The sequence below is a fragment of the Panthera leo genome, chromosome E2 (genome assembly GCF_018350215.1).
Source record: "Panthera leo isolate Ple1 chromosome E2, P.leo_Ple1_pat1.1, whole genome shotgun sequence".
NCBI classification, from domain to species: Eukaryota; Metazoa; Chordata; class Mammalia; order Carnivora; family Felidae; genus Panthera; species Panthera leo.
The window spans coordinates 18,289,229-18,304,023 of NC_056693.1; the positions used below are offsets into that span (position 1 = coordinate 18,289,229).

Consider the following 14,795-nt stretch of genomic DNA (forward strand, 5'->3'; position numbering starts at 1 on the left):
AGAGGCAAAATCCAATTAGCACTCAGATTTTGTGAAAGATAGAATCAAAGGCGCAGCACTAATTAAATCTTGATTACCCATTGTTAAAGACTCTGAATGAATTCAGATACTCCCAGAAAATCCTTAAGATACCCCCAGGTAGGCAAAAGTGCTCAGTGAAAGAGAAATGAAGAATATGGCTCCCGATGCGTGCCTGATGCGGTGCCTCTGCAGTGACAGACAGAGAGGGAGAGAGTGGGAAAGAGATGGGGCACACCTTGCACAGAACTGTGGGTGTGGGTTTTTTTGCAAATGGAGTTGGCTGGAGCCTCTGAGAATCCTTAGGTCCCAAACTTTGGAAGGCAGGAAGCAGGCCAAGGAAACCGTTCATGTGGAAAGGAGGGCACCTCTTTCAATGGCACCTCAGATGTAACCAAGGATGATAATGGCAAAGAAGATAGTTCTCTGGAGAGTGGAGACAGGAGCCCAGGGAACAAAGATTTAGAAAGCACCCCCACCCCACCTCAATTAGCAGATCTGGTGCTAATTAAGCGGTCCTCCCCACTTGCAAGACAGGAGGCCCTTGCAGTGTTTCCTCAGTGGATTTTAGAAATGGCACAGACCAGTGATGTCTGTGTACTCCTAGAAGTGCAGCAGACCCAGTTTCATTCCACTGCCCAGGGCTGATGCCCGGGTTCTGTGGGTGACTTCACAATGCCCAGGATGGTTCCCAGCACCCTTTTGTAGTCTCAGGCTACCGTGTTGGCCACCCTGTGGCTGCTTAGCCTTTCTCTCCCCACTCTGTGGGCCCAGATATGAATCAGTTGTGCCTACAAGAGTCTCTGCCAGCAGGCCCTAGTCTCAGGCAATGATGTCGTCCTGCAGTGTGACTATCCCAAAGCACTCTGGTGCTTCTCTTCCTTTCTAGGGGAAGATCCCTTCCTGCTCTCCTCAATGCCTCACATAAAGAAACTGCCTGGGGGCAGCCTTCAACTGACCAACCCTCAGCCCTCCCAGACAGGCCTCTATCACTGCCAGGACAATGACAACGCCCTCGTGGTAGAGTATGAGATTGATTTCCAAGATGCCACCCACCGCCTTGCATGTTACGCACAAAAGCCTGGGCCAAAAGCCCCTGCAAAATGAGACCCTGAGACTGGGTGGCCACGTACTCGTCTTCAACCCACTGGGAGCCCCGGCAGGACTGTAACCGCTGGGGGGGCCTGGTGAGCAGAAACGCCTGGGGTATTGCTACATTGGGGAGCCCCAGGAAAAACCCATGCCCTGTTGGCTCTATCTGAGAGCGGAGAAGGCACGACACAGCCGTATGTGGCCCGAATTGCAGGTGGAAGCCTGTCTTGTACCCTGTGACCACGTTAAGGAAATCAACCAGCCATACTTCATCTTTGACATATATCAGTTGGGCAAGTTGACCAACAACATGTGGCTTACCTGCCCCATGGCCTCCATCTACAGGTGACTGGACCAGGGCATCAGCCCTGCATCTGACCCTCACCTAGGCTTTGTTTCCTAAGCCCACCTGGGCCAGGGGTTTGCCTTCCAGTGGAAAAGCAGGCTCTGTCTCCCACCCATAAGCCTTCATGGTCAGTCTGTCCAGGAAGGGGTCTCTTCACTGGCTTGTTCAGGTAGATGTTCATTCAGTAGGAACTACTTTTGCCCCTTCTGAGCCAGGCCCTGGGTAGGGTGCTACTGGGGACACAGGGGTGACCAAAAAAGTTTAGTCCCTGCCTTCATAGGCTCCTGATATTCAGGAGTGACCAAATGTAAAACCTAGAGACCAAGCACTTTGGCCCATATTCATGTCAACATCATCACTAGTGTTGTTTCTGTCTCCTCACTGAACTCTGATGAATACAATTTGTTTACGCATCCTTGCATCAATGCCGTGGTATTTTTATTACTATCCCTTTGTAATAAGTCATGATATCTGGTAGTATAGATTTTCCAATTTCATCCTTCAAGACTGTCTTGATTAGTCTTAGCCATTTGTATAAAAATTTTGGAATCAGCTTGTAGTTTCCATCCCCGCCAAAACCCTGTTTTAATAAATGGGGACTTCATTGAATTGAAAAATAAATTTGGGTAGAATCAGTATATTACAATATTTAGACTTCTGATCCATTAACATCATAAATATTTCTTTTATTTAGGGTTTGTTAAATTTCTCCCAGTAATGTACAGTTATTAATGTAGAGATTTTACATGTTTTATTATATTTATTTCTAAATACTTGATTTTCATGCAATTACAAATGTGTCTTTTTTATGGATTTATAAGGCATGATTTAATAAGTTGGTGCATGAAATAAAATAATCCAAGGTTGTAAACAGTGTTTTGACTGTTGACAAAATTTTAATATACCTGATATTAAGATCTGATTCAAGTCACAGGCATATATTATATATATACATACACATAACAAATATATTATACATATTATTATAATGTACAACATACATAAAATATATATTATATACAGTATTATATTATGTTGTACACCTGAAACTAATACAACCTTCTATGTTAATTATCCCTCTTCAAACCCCTCTTCAATTATCATCCCTCTATACAGAGGCAGGTATAACTGAAATATAATGTTATATTAGTTTCAGGTGTACAACATAGTGATTCGATATTTGTATACACTGTGAAATAATCACCACGATAAATCTAATTACCATCCATCATCATACAAAATTACAAAATTTTTTTCTTGTAATAAGAATTTTTAAGATTTATTCTCTTAATAACTTTCAAATATGCAATAAAATATTATTGACCATTGTCACCATGTTGTACATTACATCTCCATGATTTATTTATTTTATAACTGGAAGTTTGTACTTCTTGACTCCCATCACTAATTCCACCCACTCCTCAACATTCCTCCCCTCTAAAACCAATCTGTTTTTTATTTCTCTAAATTTTAGTTTGTTGAGTTTTTTAGATTCCACATACAAGTAAAATCATGGTATTTGTCTTTCTCTGTCTGACTTATTTCACCCAGTATAATGCCTTCAAGGTCCACCCATATTGTCGTAAATGTCAATATTCCATTCTTTTTTATGGCTGAGTAGTATTCCACCGTGAATTTATGCTACATCTTCTTTAGCCATTCATCCACTGATGGACATTTAGATTGTTTCTGTATCTTGGTCATTGTAAATAATGCTTCAGTGAACATAAGCGTGTGTATATCATTTCAAATCAGCGTTTTCATTTTCTTGAGGCAAGTTCCCAGAAATGGACTTGCTGGATCAGGTAGTAGCTCTATGTTTAATTTTTGGAGGAACCTCCAAACCGTTTTCCATTGTCGCTGTACAAATTTACATTCCCACCATCAGTACATGAGGGTTCATTTTTCTCCACATTCTCACCAACACTTGTTATTTCTTATCTTTTAAATAATAGCCGTTCTAACAGGTGTGATGTGATATCTCATTGTGGTTTTGATTTAAATTTCCCTGATGATGAGTGATGTTGAGCCTGTGCCTGTTCATGTGCCTGTTAGCTATATGTCTTCTTTGGAAAAATAGGTATTCAGATGCTCTGTCCATTTTTAAATTCGATTATTTGGGTTTTTGCTATTGAGTTGTATAAGTTCTTCATGTATTTTGGATATTAACCCCTTCTTGGGAAAATAATTTTCAAATGTTTTCTCCCATTCAGTAGGTTTCCTTTTCATTTTGTTGATGATTTTCTTTGCTGTGTAGAATCTTTTTAGTTTAATGTAGTCCCATTTGTTTATTTTTACTTTTGTTGGCATTGCTTTTGGGGTCAAATCCAAAGGTATGTTGCCAAGACCAATGTCAAAGAGCTAACTGCTTATGTTTTCTTCTAGGAGTTTTATGGTTTCAGGTCTTATATTTAAGCATTTAATCCATTTGAGTTAATTTTTGTGTATAATGTAACATGAAGGTCTAGTTTCATTCCTTTGCATGTAGCTGCCCAGTTTTTCCCAACACCATTTATTAAAGAGACTGTCCTTTCCTAATTATATATTCTTGGATACTTTGTCATAAATTGACCATATATGTGTGAATTTACTTCTGGGTTCTCTGTTCTGTTCTATTGATCTATGTGTCTATTTTTATGCTAATTCCACACTATTTTGATTATTATAGCTATGTAATATAGTTTGAAATCTTGGGGTGTGATGCCTCCAGCTTTGTTATTTCTCAAAATTGCTTTGGTTATTTGGAGTCTTTGGGGTTCCATACAAATTTTAGGATTATTTGTTCTATTTCTGTAAAGAATGCTATCAGAGTTTTGATAGGGATTGTCTTGAATCTATAGGTAATATGGGTAATATGGACACTTTAGTAATATTAATTCTTCCAATTCATGAGCACAGAATATCTTTCTATTTATTGGTGTCTCCTTCAATTTCTTTCATCATTGACTACAGTTTTCAGTATATAAGTCTTTCACCTTGTGGGTTAAATTTATTCCTAGGTATTTTATTCTTTTTGATGTAATTGTAAATGAGATTATTATCTTAATTTCTCTTTCTAACTATAGTTGATGTATGGAAAGGCAACTTATTTTTGTACATCGATTTTGTACCCTACCACTTTATTGGATTTGTTTATTTAAACAATTTTTTGGTGAAGTCCTTAGGGTTTTCTACATATAAAACCATATTGTCCACAAATAGTGATCGTTTTACTACTTCCTTTCCAAGTTGGATGTCTTATTTCTTTGTCTTGTCTAATTGCTATGTCTAGGATTTCCAGTACTGTGTTGAATAAAAGTGGTGAGAGTGGGCATCTTTGTCTTGTTCCTGACATTAGATGAAAAGCTTCCAGGTTTTCACCATTAAGTATAACGTTAACTGTGGGCTTGTCATATATGGTCTTTGTTATGTTGAGGTACATTCCCTCTATAACTAGTTTTGAGAATTTTTATTATAAATGGATGTTGAATTTTGTCAAATGCTTTTTCTATATCTACTGAGATAATCATATGACTTTTATCCTTCATTTTGTTGACATGGTGTATCACATTCATTGGTTGATTTGTGGATGTTGAATCATTCTTGCATTCTTGGAATAAATCTCACTTGGTCATGGCTTATGAGCCTGTTAATGTATTGTTGAATTTGGTTTGCTAATATTTTCTTGAGGATTTCTGCATCTGTGTTCATTGGAGATGTTGGCCTGTAATTATTTTCCTTCCTTTCCTTTCCTTTCCTTTCCTTTCCTTTCCTTTCCTTTCCTTTCCTCCTTTCTCTCCCTCCCTCCCTCCCTCCCTCCCTCCCTCCCTCCCTCCCTTCCTTCCTCTTTTCATCCCTCCCTCCCTCTCCACCTTCCTTCCTTCTTTCCTTTCCTTATGATCCTTTATATTTTTGTGATATCGATTGTAACTTCTCCTCATTCATGTCTGATTTTATTTATTTGGGCCCTTTCTCCCCACCTCTCTCTCTTTCTCCTTTAGTGAGTCTAGCTAAAGGTTTGCCAACTTTGTTTATCTTTTCAAGGAACCAACTCTTAGTTATGTTGATCTTTTCCATTGTCATTTTAGTTTCCATTTCATTTATTTCCGCTCTGACCTTTATTATTTCTTTCCTTCTACTAACTTTGGGTTTCATTTGTTCTTCTTTTTTTAGTTTCTTTGGGTGTAAAGTTAGATTGCTTATTTGAGATTTTCTGGTTTCTTGAGGTCTGTATCACTATGGACTTCCCTCTTAGAACTACTTTTTCTATATCATAGAATATGGTATGTTGTATTTCCATTTTCATTTGTCGCAGGTATCCTTTGATTTCTCCTTTCATTTCTTTACTGACACATTGGCTGTTCAGGAGCATGTTGTTTAATCTCCACATATTTGTGATTTTTCCAGTTTTCTTCTTGTAATTGATTTCTAGTTTCATACTATTGGGGTTGGAAAAGATGCCCGATATGATTTCAATCTTCTTTAATTTATTGAGACTTGTTTTGTGGCCTAACATATGATCTATTTTAGAGAATGTTCCATGTGCACTTGAGAATAATGTGCATCTACTGCTTTGGATAGGATGTTCTGTGTATACCTATTAAGTCCATCTTACCTAATGTGTCATTTAATGCTGTTATTTCCTTATTGATTTTCTGTCTGGATGATCTATCCATTGATGTAAGTAGTGTACTAAAGTCCCCTACTATTGTTTTGCTATCAGTTTTTCCCTGTTAATATTTCCTTTACATATTTAGGTGCTTCTGTGTTGGGTGCATTAATGTTTACAGATGTTATACCTTGTTGGGTTGAATTCTTTATGTAATGCCCATCTTTGCCTTTAATTACAGAATTTATTTTAAAGTCTATTTTACCTGATATAAGTAAGGTTTCAGCCTTTTGTTTGTTTTCATTTGCATGAAACATCTTTTTCTAGCACTTTCAGTTTCTGTGTAATTTTACATCTGAAGTGAGTCTCTTTTAGGCAGCATATTAATGGACCTGGGTTTTGTTTTTTGTTTTTTGTTTTTAAATCCATGCAGCCACTCTATGTCTTTTGATTGGAGAATTTAGTTCATTTACATTTAAAGTAATTATTAATAAGTATATACTTATTCCCATTTTATTAATTGGTTTCTGGCTGTTTTGTAGTTTCTCTTTGTTCCTTTATTCTTCTCTTGCTCTTTTCCCTTGTTGTTTGGTGACTTTCTTTAGCTTTATGATTAGATTCCTTTCTCATCTTTTGTGTATCTGCTATAGGTTTTTGTTTTGTGGTTACCATGAGTCTCACATATAATGGCCTTATATATAACAGTCTATTTTAAATTGATAGCCAGCTGAGTTTGAGCACATTCTAAAACTCTACATTTTTACTTCCACCCTTCTGTTTTATGTTTTTGATGTCACATTTTACATCTTTTTATTTTTGTGTATCCCTTAACTAATTATTGTGGGTATAGTTTTTATTGATTGATTGATTGATTGATTGATTGCAAGCATGTGCATGAGCAGCAGCACCAGGAGTGGAGGGAGAGGGAGGGAGAGAATTCCAAGCAGGCTCCACAGCCAGTGCAGAGCCCAACACAGGGCTGATCTCATGACTGTGAGATCATGACCTGGGCCAAAATCCAGAATCAGATGCTTAACAGACTGAGCACCCAGGTGCCCCTAATTTTGTCTTTTAACCTTCACACTAGCTTTGTGATTAATCCATTATCTTTACTGTATATTTATCTTTACCAGTGATATTTTTACTTTCATACACTTCTTGTTACTAATTAGTGTCCTTTCTTTTTGGCATATGTAAGTTCCTTTAACATTTCTCATAAGGCTGGTTTAGTGATGATGAACTTCTTTAGCTTCTGTTTGTCTGGAAAATTCTTTTTCTCTTTCAATTCTAAATGATAACCTTTCCAGGTAGAGTATTTTGGTTGGAAGTTTTTCATTTCAGCATTTTGAATATATTATGCTAACTTCCTTCTTCCTGCAACATGTCTGCTGAAAACTCTACTGATAGTCTTATGGGAGTTCCCTTGTATGTAATAAGTTGCTTTTCTCTCACTGCTTTTAAGATTCTCTCATTATCTTTATCTTTATCTCTTGACATTTTAGTTATATATGTGTCTTGGTGTACGGATCTCTTTGAGTTCATCTTTTTTGGAACCCTCTGGGATTCCTGGATCTGGATGTATGTTTCCTTCTTCAGTTTAGGGAATTTTTCAGCCATTATTTATTCAAATAAGTTTTCTTCTCCCTTCTCTCTCTCTCTTCTCCTTCTGAGTCTCCTATAATGTGAATGTTATCCTGCTTGATGTTGTATTTTAGGTCCCTTAAGCTATCTTTACTTTTTAAAATTCTTTTTTCCTCTTTTTGCTGCTCTGTTTGTGTGAGTTCCACTGCCCTGTCTTCCAGATCAGTGATCCTTTATTCTGTTTCATCTAGTCTGCTGTTGAACTCCTGTTGTGCATTTTCAGCTCAGTTATTGTTTCCAGTTCTGTGGCTTCTGTTTGGTACTTTCTTAGATTTTATTTATTTGTTTTTGTTGAAGTTCTCACTGTGTTCATTCATTTTTCTCCTGAGTATCGTTTTGTGACCATTACTTTGAACTTACTCTCTTGGGTAAGTTACTTATCTCCATTTTATTAATTTTTTTTTCTAAATTTTATCTTGTTCCTTCATTTGGAAAAAAAACTCCTCTGTTTCCTCAACTTGCTCAACTTTATGTGTTTGTTTCTAGATCTTAGGTGAAATAGCTACCTCTCCCAGTCTTGAAGAAATGACTTTGTGACTTTGTGTAGGAGATGAACCTTTATCATTCAACTGTGCCCTAGTTCTTGATTTTCTCTCATACCTTTTTGATTGTCCAAGCAGCCTGACTTATTCTTGCTTGGTCCCATTTGGTGAGGGTGTGCCAAGAATTTTCAGTGTTTCAAAGGGAGGAATCTCAGTCGACACCTAGTTTCAGGCTGATTGGCAGCAGCTTTTAAATTATGCCAATTTTTACAGTCCTATGAGACAACAGTTATAAACCCTGCTGGCTTCTAAACTAGTTGATCTGTAGGTGTCCCTTGTGTGACAGATGTGAAAATTAGGGCTCCAGATGAGTTTATAAGCTCCATTCTGGAAGTTAACAGTGAACTGTAGTAAGGCCAAGGGAGAACACAGAGGTGGTGCCCCATGGCCTACATTCTCTGAGAGCTCCTTCATAGCCTCTAGATGTGTGGCAAAACTCTAGGATGGGTAGATAGGCCTTTTTCACAGGAAGACTGGGATGTGTTTCAGTCTTCTGTAGAGTGCCCTAGGGATAGTAGCCTACCCGCACTGTCTCTCTAATTGTTTCAGTCCCACTGGGGCCTAGAAACACAAGCCCTACACCCCCTCCCCACAACCAACTACCAGAACCAGGCAATTAAGGGGAATCCCCTGTGTCAACTGGTTTGTTGGCATACCGGCCAGCTTTCATGAGACAGAAGGAGAGCACAGGGCCTGGGTGCATCCATTAGCTTTGGCAGGCGTGCAGGTGAGTGGAGGGCTGAAACACATGCCTGTCAACTTTGGAGGGGCAGCTAAAGAGACAAATTATATCTTCTAAGTTTCACCTTCTAATTGTTTGTTGTTGGTATATAAAAATATACTTGGTATTTGTATATGACTTTGTATCAAATTGTTTTGCTAAATTCACTTACCTCTAGTAAAATGCAGAGTGGAGAGGTTGATGGCAGACATGCTTATCGCTATTAAATATAATACTGCTCTAGGTTTTTAGTAGAAATACTATCAAATTAATAAAATTCCCTTTTATTCCTAGTTTTCCAAGAGTTTTGAGCCATGAATGAGTGTTGAATTTTATCAAATGCTTTTTCTGCATCTAATAAGGGGATAATATGGTTTTCTCCTTTGTTGTGTTATTATGGTGAATTACATTGATTGATGTTCATATGTAAACCCAAGCTTGCCTTCCTGGGATAAACCCAGTGTGGTCATGATGTTTATTCTTTTTACTTATCATTGGAAGAAATTTGCTAATATTTTGTTTAGGATATTGTGTCCTTGTTCATGAAAGAGATTGGCCTGATATTTTCCTTAGTTGTGATATCCTCATAAGGTTTTGGTGTCAAGGTGATGCAGGCCTCATAGAAGTTTGGAAGTGTTTCATCTTTTTATATTTTTGGAGCGATTTTGAAAGATTGATGCCATTTCATAATCATTAAGAAATGTTTGCAAGAATTCAGTGGTAAAGCTTTCTGGGATTAGAAGGATTTTGTGCATAGGTTTTTAATTACAAATTCAATTTCTTTCATAGAAAACAGAACAGTTCAGAATTTTTCTTGTGACAGTGTCATTAAGCTTTTCAATGAATTTATCCATTTTATCTAAATTTTTGTGTAAGTTTTGGCCAAAAGTTGTTTTTAATATCATCTGATTATCTTTTTATGCCTGAAAGTAGTAATATCTCTTTTTTCATTACTAGTATTTGTTATTTAGGCCTTCTTCCTGTTTTTTTCTTGATCAGTCTTGCTAGGGCTTTATCAATCTCATTCATCTTTTAAAGAACCAACTTTTGGTTTGTTGGTTTTGTTTTCTATCTAATTGATTTCTGGTGTTTGAGATACTTGCCTAGATCTCTAGTTTTTATCCCCCACCCCCTCAAAATATGTATTTAGGCTAGAAATTTCCCCCTAGGTATAACTTACTTGCATCTTACAAGTTTTAATGTTATATTTTTATCTTCATTCACTTAAAAATACTTTATATTTTCAATTGTGGTTTCTCTTTTGATCCATTAGTTATTTAGACATTTCACTGTACAAATTTTGAATATCTAGTGATGTTCTTGTTATCTTTTTGTCATTTGAGTCTAACTTACTTCTACTGACCAAAAATGTGATTCTGTTCCTTTAACATTTATTGAGACTTGTTTTATGATCTAAAATACGGTCGATTTTGCCAAATATTTCATGTAATTAGAAAAAATATGTGATCTGAAGTTGAGTGCAGCGTTCTACATTACATATATGATTAAGTCAAGTTTATATCATATAGCTCAAATATTCTTTATTGTTACTAAATTTTTGTTTGCATATTGCCTTGTGGATTTGTCTATTTCAACATTTAATGCTAGAAGGTTTTGCTTCATATATTTTTAGTTTCACACAAATTTAGGATCATTATAACTTCCTATCGAACTGACCATCTTATACAATGGCTCTTGTAATCTCTATTAATACTTTTGGCCTTAACGTTTACTTTCTGTTATTAGTATAGCCACTATACCAGTTTTCTGTTATTTAGTGTTTGCATGATATTTTTCCATGTCTTTACTTTCAACTTTTCTATATCTTTTTACTTAAAATGAATCTCTTAAGAAGTAGATATTTAGGGGCACCTGGGTGACTCAGTTGGTTGAGCGTCTGACTTTGGCTCGGGTATGATCTCACGGCTCATGAGTTCGAGCCTTGCATCAGGTGATGTGCTGACAGCTCAGAGACTGGAGCCTGCTTCGGATTCTGTGTCTCCCTCTCTCTCTACCCCCCACCCCCCGACAGCTTGTGCTCTGCCTCTCTCTCTCTAAAAAAAAATAAACATTAAAAAAAAGAAGTATATATTTAGATTTTTGTTTTGGTATTCAGTGTGAAAATCTTTGTCTTTTAATTGCAGTATTTAGTTCATTTACATTTAATGTAATTACTGATATAGTTGGGTTTAAGTTTACCATCTTCCTCTTTGCTTGTTACATGTTCTGTCCCTTCTTTGGCCCTTTTGTCTTGTTTTACTTTTGGATTTACCAAGTATTTTTAAAAATTTTAATTCCAATATAGTTAACATACAATGTTATATTAGTTTCAGGTGTACAATATAGTGATTCAACAGTTCTATACATCACCCAGTGCTTATCACAACAAATGCATTCCTTAATCTCCATCACCTATTTAACTCATCCCCCCACCTACCTCCCCTCTGGTAACCATCAGTTCTCTATAGTTAAGATTCTGTTTCTTGGTTTTCCTCTCTCTTTCTCTCCTTTTTTTTCCTTTACTCGTTTGTTTTGTTTCTTAAATTTCACATATGAATGAAATAATTTGTCTCTCTCTGACTTATTTCATTTAGCATTATACTGTCTAGCTCCATCCATGTTGTTGCAAATGACAAACTTTCATTCTTCTTTATGGCTGAATAACATCCCATTGTATAGATATCATATCTTCCTTATGCATTCATCTATTGGTGGACACTTGGGCTGCTTCCATAATTTGACTGTTTTAAATAATGCTGTTATAAACATATGGGTGCATATATCTTTTTGAATGAGGGTTTTTGTATTTTGAGGGTGAATACTCAATAGTGCAATTACTGGATCATAGGGAAGTTCTATTTTTAACATTTTGAGGAACCTCCATACCATTTTGCACAGTGGCTGCACCAGTTTGTATTCCTACCAACAGTGCAAGGGTGTTCATCTTCTCCATATCCTTGCCAACACTTGCTGTTTCTTGGGTTTTTTATTTTAGCCATTCTGATGGGTGTGAGGTGATATCTTATTGCAGTTGTGATTTGCATTTCCCTGATGATGAGTGATATTAGCATCTTTTCATGTGTCTGTTGGTTATCCCAATGACTTCTTTGGAGAAATGTCCATTCATGTCTTTTTGCCATTTTTAATTGGATTATTTGTTTTTGGGGTGTTGAGTTGTATCAGTTATTTATATATTTTGGATACTAACCCTTTATTGGATATGTCATTTACAAATATCTTCTTCTATTCAGTAGGTTGCCTTTCAGTTTTGTTGACTGTTTCCTTTGTTGTGTAGAAGCTTTTTGTTTTGATGTAGTCTCAATAGTTTATTATTGCTTTTATTTCCCTTGCTTTAGGAGACATATCTAGAAAAACGTTCTAAGGCCAATGTCAGAGGCACTATTGCCTGTTCTCTCTTCTCGGATTTTTATGGTTTCAGTCTTACCCTTAGGTCTTTAATCCATTTCGAGTTTATTTTTGTGTATGGTGTAAGAAAGTGGTCCAGTTTTATTCTTTTGCATGTCGCTGACCAGTTTTCCCAACACCATTTATCGAAGAGAGTGTCTTTTTCCTATTGGATTTTCTTTCCTGTTTTTTTGATGATTAAGTGATCATATAATTGTAGGGTTTTTTCTGGGTTTTCTATCCTGTTCGCCACAATCAGGTGGGATTCATTCCTTGTATACAAAGGTGGCTCAATATTTGTAAATCAATCAACATGGTACATTACATCAGTTAGAGAAATAATAAAAACCATATGATCTTTTCAATAGATGCAGAAAAAGCATTTGACAAAGTACAACATCCAATCATGATAAAAGCCCTCAACAAAGGCCACATATGAAAAACCCACAGTGAACATTATATTCAATGGGGAAAAATTGAGAGCTTTCCCCTTAAGGTCAAGAAAAAGATAAGGATGTCCATTCTTGCCACTTTTATTCAACATAGTACTGGATTCACCAAGTATTTTTTTTTTTTACCCAGTATTTTTTAATTATTCCATTTCCCCATCTATTAGCTTATTAGATATGCATTCTTTTATGATTTCGCTAGAGATTACAAAATTAATTCTCACTCATTAGAATATAATATAATATAAATTTGTACTTGTACCATTACCTCGACAATGTGGAGACCTTATAACTTTTTAGCTCCATTTATGCTTCCATCTGTTGTGCTTAGTATTTTTTTTTTTAACATTTATTTATTTTTGAGACAGAGAGAGAGCATGAACAGGGGAGGGTCAGAGAAAGAGGGAGACACAGAATCTGAAACAGGCTCCAGGCTCTGAGCTGTCAGCACAGAGCCCGACGCGGGGCTCGAACCCACAGACCGCGAGATCATGACCTGAGTCGAAGTCGGTCGCCCAACTGACTGAGCCACCCAGGCGCCCCTGTGCTTAGTATTTTTTATTTTAAATATATTTTAAACCCCATAAGACATTATTTTTAAATACTCTAAATATTAATTTAATTTTGCCCACATATTTACTCTTCTGGTAGTTTTTATTCCTGTGTTGCCTTGCTTTCATTTGGGATCAGTTTCCTGCTGCCTGGAGAATTCTCTTTGGTATTACTTTTAGTGTGCTCTGCTGTGGTAAATTCTCTCAGTTTTCATCTGAAAATATCATTATTTTTTGCCTCCATCTTTAGAAGATATTTTAATTGTGGTCTATAGAAATCTATATATAGAATTCTAGATTGGCAATCGTTTACTTTTAGTGCTTTGAAGGTGGCATTGCATTGTCTTCTAGCTTCCATCATTTCTTTTTTTTTTTTTTCCTATCATTTCTTTTTAAAAGTCAGTGTAGGGTCTTAGGATTATCACTTTCAAAGTTTGTATCTTTTTCTTCTCTGGCCATTTAAAAACATTTTTTTAATTTTTTAAAATTTATTTTTGAGAGAGAGAGAGAGAGAGAGAGCATGAGCCAGGGAGGGGCAGAGAGAGAGACAGAGACACAGAATCCGAAGCAGGATCCAGGCTCCAGGCTCCAGGCTCCAGGCTCCGGGCTGTCAGCACAGAGCCCAACGTGGGGCTCAAACTCATGAGCTGTGAGATCATGACCTGAGCCGAAATCAGACGCCCGGCCGACTGAGCCACCCAGGCGCCATTTCTCTGGCCATCTTTATTATTTCTTCTTTGCTTTTCAGCAGTGTTTTCCTATAAAGTTCCTGGGTGTGGCTCCGTTTATATTTACCCTGTATGGGATTTGAAGGCCATCTTGAATTTGTTGCTTGATGTTTATTTGTCAGTTTTGGAAAGTTTTCATTCAGTACCTTAAAATATTACTTATGTGCCTCTCACTCCTTTGCTTCTGAGTCTCCATTTACATGAATGTTAGAACTTTTCGCTATGTCTTATATATGTCTTGCACTTTTTTTTTTTTTGTATACTTCAGTATAGATATTTTTCTGTGGTCCCATCTTTCATTTCCCTGATCTTCTTTTCTGTTGTGTTTAATAGATTGCTAACCTTTCTAGAGAATCCTCAGTTTCACAAATTTCATTTTTTAGTTCTAATATTTCCATTTGATTCTTTTCTACCGGTTCAAAATCCTCTTCTTGTCCTCTCCTGAACATATTAATCATGGTTATCTTAAAATCTATAGTTGTTATTAGTAAGAGTGTTGATCTAAGCTTCTCGGTTGTAGTAGTAAGCGGAAACCCCACCCACATTATTAAAGAATCGCAGGGAATCTGGATTCTCATGCGAAATCTCTTGGCTTTTACATGTTGGCCACTGATTTAAATACCCAACCCCCTCCACCGGGGAGGCCAATTAAAACATTTATTCAGGCTGTATCCGGCCAGTCTGTTACTTCTCACCTAGACCATGCGAAAATCG

The 14,795-nt window shown here is 36.7% G+C and overlaps 1 pseudogene; it reads left to right on the top strand.

Moving 5' to 3' along the window:
- The first annotated feature begins 591 nt into the window (after nucleotides 1-591).
- LOC122207720 lies at nucleotides 592-1,459 on the top strand (annotated as a pseudogene).
- The last annotated feature ends 13,336 nt before the right edge of the window (nucleotides 1,460-14,795 follow it).